The sequence below is a fragment of the Pinus tabuliformis genome, chromosome Q (genome assembly GCF_031772625.1).
Source record: "Pinus tabuliformis cultivar Carrire ecotype Pingquan chromosome Q, CPIR1, whole genome shotgun sequence".
Classification (NCBI taxonomy): Eukaryota; Viridiplantae; Streptophyta; class Pinopsida; order Pinales; family Pinaceae; genus Pinus; species Pinus tabuliformis.
This window is the reverse complement of record NC_142296.1, coordinates 1,351,678,719-1,351,686,977: the sequence shown is the minus strand read 5'-3', so window position 1 is coordinate 1,351,686,977 and position 8,259 is coordinate 1,351,678,719. Positions and strand designations below refer to the sequence as shown.

Genomic DNA, 8,259 nt, shown 5'->3' with positions numbered 1-8,259 from the left:
CAGATGGATACAACGCAAATTAAAAGGAACCAAGAGGAAGGAGAAAGGGCACTAGGTATCTTCTACCCTAGATGCACTGAGAGACACCCTAGGAATGAGTGCCCACTGAATGTCAAAGAAGTCTACTTTGTTTGTAAAGAAAATCATGCAATAGAAGAACGTCTCTCTATGATAGGCCTGAAGGCTATATACCAAGGGGAAAAAGGTGGTTCAGAGAAACTCTGCTTTATTAACCAGAGGAGGCCTTAAGGTCCTCCACCATATTAGCAGGGAATGCAAGGTGTGCACTATCCTCATTAAAATCCGAATAAGAATGCACCTTTCCAGCCTTGGTTGCCTTCCACTCATCCATCATGGCCCACACCTCCTCCTTGGCCTTATACTCCTCAACATCCTCCTTGTCCTATTAACCCTCCTTTCCAACCATATCCACCACAATATTCCCAATGGAGAAACCTCTCACCAGGGTGGAGGCCTCAAACAACCCAAACTCCTGCTCTACTACCTCCACCTCAACCTCAACCATAGCTCCCTCACCATACCCCACTTAAGAAACCTCAAATGCTTTCTCAACCCAATCTGAACCTGAACAATAAGTAGGAACAATAGGTTTATAGTGGGGAGACATCCTAGCATGCTTATGTTGTGGAAATCCAAGAGATCAACCTTCCTTCTCGGAAGGTGATCCTAGATAATCACCCACATTTTCCACATAGAGAGATTGAAGAGAATGAATAGACTGCCCCTCAAGCCAATGCACCTCCTTACCATGAATGGTTGGTCCACCCTAAACAACACGCCCTAGAAGAGGCTTAACTTCGGGGAGAATTGAAGAACTTGTGTGTAAAAATACCCCTTATCCAAGCCATCAAAGATGTCCCCGTTTACAACAAGCTTATCAAGGAAGAGTGTTTCAAAATACCTGGGAGAAGAAGAATAGATACCCCACTATCCATTTTGTTGGACAATTTTTTGACCTAATGCTTGGGAGGGTAATCTCCCCAAAGTACTTGGATAATGGTAGCCCAGTATTGCTTGTGCACATTGATGGCATTATGGTCCCTAATACCTTGGTTGACCTTGGGGCTGCAATCAATGTGATGACTAGGGAAACCATTCTCGAGCTCAACCTCCAAGGGGGCTTGAGGAAGACTACTATGATATTGTGTAACAACCCTCATGAAAATTCCATGTAATAAGGTATATAAAGGAAAGAATAAGACCATGGGCAAGGGACACTTATTCCAAGATTAATGTTAGGTAGGACACCTTGGTGTGGGTGTTCAGTCAGTTTACTATGGGAAAGGAGATTGCATTTTATTATGGCAAAGGAGATTGGCAAAGGCAAAGGCAAAGGCAAAGGCATTAAAAGGAAAAAAGGAATTTTGGCACATTTGTTTATGAAAAGAAATGAAATTAGGAGAAAAGTGAGGTAAAAGGTCATAGGTTGCATGTGACGAGGAAATTGAATGACAATGATGGAAATTGAAGAAAATAGAGTACTCATTGATAAAAGGGCATATGAGGATTAGTTGGCAACATCTTGGTCAATGTAAACACTTAGCTCAAGTATTTGCTTAGGTTTTAGAGCAAGGAAAGGAAAGGAAGGAAAGCAAGGATCAAGGAAGAAGAGCAGGATCAGGGAGCTTCATCAGGAATACTTGCAGGTAGCATATTTCATGTGTGATTTCCTAGTTGGTTTGGACATGCATGGCTTTTCATGTTGGTGTATGGTTCTCTTGTTGTCGGTGGCATGGTTTTTCCAGGTTATGACAGTGGTTTTCAGCCTAGCCTCGCCTTTTTCCTGATGCCATGGTGTTGGGATATTTTTTTTCGGTTTGGATCTTTGGTTTTTCGGATAAATTTCAGAATTTCGGGCGGAGGTGGTCTCAAGGTTCATTCCCAAAGGCCTAGGAATCCCTTGATCTGTTTTGGAAGGGTACATGGTAAACTCTGAGGGAGGAATCTCAGTTTATGACCTAATGATCCGGTTTAGATTGTGGTAAAGCCTGAGACACTGGTCTCAGTTTAGGGCCAAGTGATCCGTGGTTGGATTGCGGTAAAGCCTGAGAGGCAAGGAGTCAAAAATTCCTCAAGGATAGTGATGGAGTCCAGATGGAATTCATAGTTCGGTTCAGTTATGATCGGAGCACCAGTTTAGGTGTGATCACGATTTGATGAGGGTGGAGGTGGTTTAACCTTTGGATTCACTTGGTTGTTTTTGGATTGGTTTTCCTATGAGATCCCACATTCACATTTGGAATATGGCATGGGGGTGGTTGGCTAAAAGAAATATTTGGTTCACCAATATCTACAGTCGGGTGGTACATGGAAGTACTGAACCTTTTCAGACTTTTATATTATTAATGAAAGCTAAGTTCTCTTACTTTTTCACTTGTTTATATGTGGATTTAAAGGATGTCATATCTTTGATATTTACATGGTTTTATGCTCGTTATAAGCATGGTTAATTGGTTGATTCATTTAATGGTTATTTCATGTATTTACTTTTGAATGTTAAAATGATGGATGCAAGACCTAATTGATGTTATAATAGTTCAATGGAGACGTTGGTGATCCTTCCTGCCATGGTTCATAAGTGCTTTTAGTCATTCATGCTTTGTCTTGTATCCTAAACCTGTAGGTTGCATTGATTCCAAGTGTTTGACAGAATGTCAATCCCAGTTGGGGATGGTTAGGCTTAGTCCTGAGTTTTATTTCTCAGTTTTTTTATCTTTGTCATCATGTCTTCGGTGGTTTCTAAAAGTTACACAAATTCTGGGGAGTGGCCGAAATTCTGGGCCAGAAAAGTGCCTTGATTTCAAGGGATGTTGGCACAGGTCCGCTGGGAAAAGTCCTTGGATGGTGGCTTGTAGGCCTGTGAAAGTGTCAAGAGGTCCCTAGATGCTATCATGCCCATAGCATGAGAGCGTCCAAATGTTTAGAGGTCTAAAAGGTCAGTGGGACCTAGGGGCAAGATGCTTGAGTGGCTGGGATGTCCCCTGGGGTATTGCTGCTGGTGTGGAAGGTATGGTTGATTTGTTTCCGTCGATTCCATTTCTTTAAGGTCACCAAGGAGGTTGAATCCCTTATAGTTACCTCTCTCGTCACACGTTTACCACGGTTGGACAGTTACTTGGGTAGATTTGGGAGGAGGCCGATTACATACTTCAACTTGCAGATAGATCCATAATAGCTCCCGAGGGATTTATTGACGATGTAATGGTCTGCATTGACTCATGGGAGTATCCCATTGATTTCCTTGTCCTGCATCCCAAAACCAAATTTAATGGTTATCCTATCATCTTAGGAAGACCTTGGTTGGCCACTTTTGATGCCTCATTAGTTGCAGGGTTGGGAACATGACCATAAAGAATGGGCATCCATCAAAAAAACTTGTGATGTGCCCTCCTGCTCAACCTTCTATTGAGCATGACTTGCCCTAATGGTTAGAGGATGAGGAAGAAGGATAACTTTATGACACATCCCCCTACCCAGTCTACACACTAGACACTGTTATAGGGGTAGGGAAACCTAATGAATATGAACTTATTGAACTACATTAGTATTTATTTCTTTAAAAAAAAGTATTTATATTTCTAGAAAGTGGACTTGTGACAATCCCCTTGTACAGTAATCCTCACCATCCAAATAATCAACCACATTGGGTCCACGTGCTAGTCGTGGTGTGAACCAATATTACAAGACCATGTAGCATGGTCACATGACACACACCAAGCTTTTTAACTAATCACATGAGTCCCCCAATTGAATTATTGATCCATGAATTCCATGAAAACAAGAACTAAGGGTTGAGGAAGGTACATCACATTTGACCAAGTTAGCATTGAAGTTAGAGGTTGAGGGGTGGTTTACTATGATAATTGCATGTCATATAATTATTTCGAAATAGTAATAATAATATATGCCAAGGATAATGTTTTTAACCTAATTCGAGAAAGAAAGATAAGTGAGCTAAGGGTGGACAAAATAGTAATTTATTTTTAGTGCATAAACAAAATTATGAGTATGCAAAGCAAGGAGGTAACATAAATGGGTATGATACCATGGAGAAGCTTAATGCCATGGGAAAAATATATAAAGTATGGGAAAGAAAAAGGAGAGACTTAGATACACCATAAGTATATAAGATATAGTACAATTAATTTATTATTCATAAAGCCTAAGTCCCTTATGTTAAATTATATTGGAACAAAAGGGTACAAGTATCACATGTGGCATTTAGGAAGGGTGTTATATGTTAACCAATAAAATCGAGATGGATCCCTATAGTATGATCGGGTTGACCAAGAAGTTATGCCTTGAACGAGTATGGTGTTGTGTCTAGACTAGTGAGCAAGGGACCATCTAGAATTCTCTTTTCACTAGCTATGGAAAATGTAAATTGTGTTAGAGAAAAAATGTTTTGAAATGAGATGTATGATGAGGTAAAACCTTAGATTCATATAATGAGTATTTTTGAATTTATTGCAAAAAGAAAGAAAAAAATAGTTGAGTAAATTGAGGTACATTACACTTTGGCCATTTTTGGCCAATGGATCTCCACTGGGGATTGATTGATTGAACTGTGCATATAAAGGTGGAAGGATTTTGGTATAATGGATTGGCTAGGCAATCCATAGATTTTTTTTTGTTATAATAATGTGTTGTAATCACTAGCTTGATGGCTTGATCTATGTAGTCCACCTAATCCTAGTTTTCTAAGCTATTCAATGAGTTGAATACAATATTGGAAAAAAAATAAATATCTTAAACATTGGAAAATGACAATCTAGATTCTAGTGAAGAAAAATAAAGCATGAAACAATTAGACTACATCATTAATTATAATAATATTTTATTAGATATTTTTATTATTAGAGTAATCTAAGTGTTTAGTTGATCGTTAACAATAATTGTTTATTTAATATTATAATTTACCATTATAAACAATAAAAATAAATTTATCTTATAATATTATATAATTTTACAAATGCTTAAAAACTCACTGGTAAATGTGTTTATTAAATTTTGCTAATGTTATATTTACTTGTGTCAAATAGACAATTTGGTTTTAATTGAAAAAATATATAATCAAATTAATTATACAATTTTTTGGATAATAAAGGTAAATAAGGTATTGTAATTAATTAATTTTATATTATATGATTTTAATCTCAAATTTTATTGTTAAAAAAATTAATTATTTTAAATTTATAAATTTGTGATTCATAATAGTAGGTTGAGTTTTAAAATTATAACATGTGTTTTTTTAAGTTTAAATTATAATATTTTTTAATCAAATTTAAAATAATGATAATTATATCTTGATACTTAATACACATGAATATGATGGATATTTTATTAGCATTAATGAGAGTGGATTAATTTTAAAAGAATAAATATATAATTAACATTTTAAACATCCTCGTCTTTTTACATTTAACATCACACTTTCTATAATAACAATCTAACATGACACTTTATATAATAATACCCTTTACTTTATATAACAATTTTGAAAAAAAAAGCTTCGTAACAAATTTCATATTTCTTTACATGAAAAAAGGAAAAAAAAGACCCAAAATTTTATTGCTTTTTCACTACATTGATGAAAGAAATGCACAATTTCATAACAATTTTCAAATTTCATCCCCAAAACTTTTATTGCTTTTTCACTACATTGGTGAAAAAAATGTACAATTTTGATTAACAAATTTCAAATTTCTTCCCCACAGAAAGAAAAAAAACCCAAAACTTTTATTGCTCTGAAATGTACGAGAGGTTACCGTTGCAGCGCGCTCACTCAGTACAGTAGAGTAGGGTAGAGTACAGTACATATGAGGAGATTATTGAGAATGTCAAAGCGGAAGGATGAGTCTAATTAGAAGACAAATGAATCCAAGTGGCAGCGCTGGGTATTCCACTGTTGAGCACGAATAGCATGTAGTACCCAGGCGGTGCTGCAACAGGCGTGGGAGGTGCCGTTACTAGGGCACTATAAATATTCTGCCCCGCTCCTCCTACTAATTCTAATTGTGGGGTGGCAGATGCAAGCAGAAGCAATCTCTGATGCATGGAAAAAGAGTGAGTAGTGAAGGTCGGAGGATAAATGTTGAACTGAATGGAAATGTTATGATGATTATTTGCAGCGAATTGAACCTTGAAGCTACCGCCATAAGTGACCGAAGCAGGCAGCACAGAAATGATGGTGGGCTTCAGGGAAGATTCGTCTAAGTAATAAGGACTGTATGCTTGCAGACGAAGCTCTGTGAGAAACATAACGGTGAAATTATAATTTTTGTTGGGGTTGGAACCTCCCACAAAAATCCTACCATCAGGCAATACAATTGCAGTGGAATGATACATTCTTGGAACAGTGGAACTTGCGAGTACTGAGAAGCGCTGCCCTGGCAATGCATTAGGTCTGTATAAATAAGGAGCAAGAGCTGGATTGGTTGCTTGCCCATAACCTGCACATCCCTTCTCCGCTCCATTGATAATCAGAATTTCACCGGTGGGAAGAAGCAGCATATCTCCCACAACTCTGGGAGCAGGCATGTTCTCCATTGCCCAATCGGCATTGGGATCTGTGATAACCATTCTTCCACAGCTCTGGAGCGCGTCAATGAAAATCCCTGCAAGTGACAAATTGTAACTGTCAACAGGAGCACCACCGCAGATCATAATTTCTGTCCTCCGAAATGCATCAGATGCGGACAGTGGCAACATCACAGATGAGGCGGTGGTGGGGTAATTTCTTGGGCCATCTGGGATTCTTGGAAAATGCCTGACCACAACATTTCTTTGGTAATCAAGCAAGATGGAATCACGGTTGGCGAAGATGAAGAGATTTCCATCGGATGAGAGATGAAGAAAAGGATAGAGATTGTACAGGCTCTGCAGGTTTTGGGACACATAGGTGTCTTCTAGAAACGTCAGATTGTAAACTCCCTCACCAGGCTTCCTTGGTGGCAGGAATTCGTAGGTAAAAGCGTAGTTGCCCCCCACAACAATACTTCTACCGTCAGGAAGGATCTGGTTTGAAGCATACCATCGATCGTTCAGAAGCCCAGATCCAGGTTCACCAGCTGGATCAACCCAATCACATGTAGAAGTTTCACAAGGTACAAATTTACGAACGCTCATGTTTCCATCGCCCCATCCACCAGTGCTAACCAAAGTACCGTCCGCAGCAAAGGCTCCCGATGAACACCAAGTATCAGTCCTCAGCGTCAACGGTCTCACCTTGTTTGTAGCAATGTTGTATTCTATGGAGTGCGCTGAGCAATCATGATAACCGGCTGATTTACCTATGCAAATTCCATTTGCGAGGCTTATATTAGAATCACCAAAATCTGTGTAATCGTACATCACCACTGTACCCATAATGGTGGTGGCCATATGCATCGCCGACACACCTCCATTTTCAATCACCACTTCCCATCTCCCAGGGCCAGGGCTTACCGTATCACGGCCATCCGCCCTGCAAATATTGATTACCAGAATATACACCACAAATTGAATCCAAATGCAACACTTGGACTCCATGATATGATATCCAGAAATCGGTATTGCTGTTGGTACGCTCTGCAAAGGCGAGTTCATGAGCTGAGTTTTTATAGAGAGGTGATGTCAAATGCATAGTTGTAAGTGGTCTCCACATTCCAGCCATAGTCATCGTGGATGTATCTGCTCTTTCAACGTGGCCAACCTCAATTAAAACTCACTCTTATTTCATTTCTGGCTGGATCACAGACCACAATAAACATGGCTAGACCAACTTGGAATGGAAAATATAAGCAAAATAGCATTTCCAAAACTCTATTTTCGCAATCACAATAAACTTCTCACATTTATATTTTAAGGTGACAATAATATATTAAGGTGAGGAGTTGTTTTTAGTACAATTTTTTGGAATTTCTACTGTAGAATTTGGCTGAAAAAAAATTGAGGTGGAATCTTGATTTGTGTTATTTAAATTGGCTTTTTGAGTGTATATATAAATTCAGCACCCACCCTGAAAAGTGATTTCAATAAATTCCTGCAGGATTTTAGAGAAATTAGACGGGAAAATCCCACCAGAAAAGATTCCAAAAAGTCTCACTAAAAACAACTCATTAAGATTACAGCAAACTTGTGGGGGAAATTGTGATATTAGTTGTTTAAAGTGCGTTTTTTTAACTACATAAATGGATTCAACCCCTTGAATACTCCTTAGGCACCTACCTCTGTAGATTATACAACTCAAACTTCTAA

The 8,259-nt window shown here is 38.4% G+C and overlaps 1 pseudogene; it reads right to left on the bottom strand.

Moving 5' to 3' along the window:
- Nucleotides 1–5,880: 5,880 nt before the first annotated feature.
- Nucleotides 5,881–7,551, bottom strand: LOC149224914 (aldehyde oxidase GLOX pseudogene; annotated as a pseudogene).
- Between the last annotated feature and the right edge of the window lie 708 nt (nucleotides 7,552–8,259).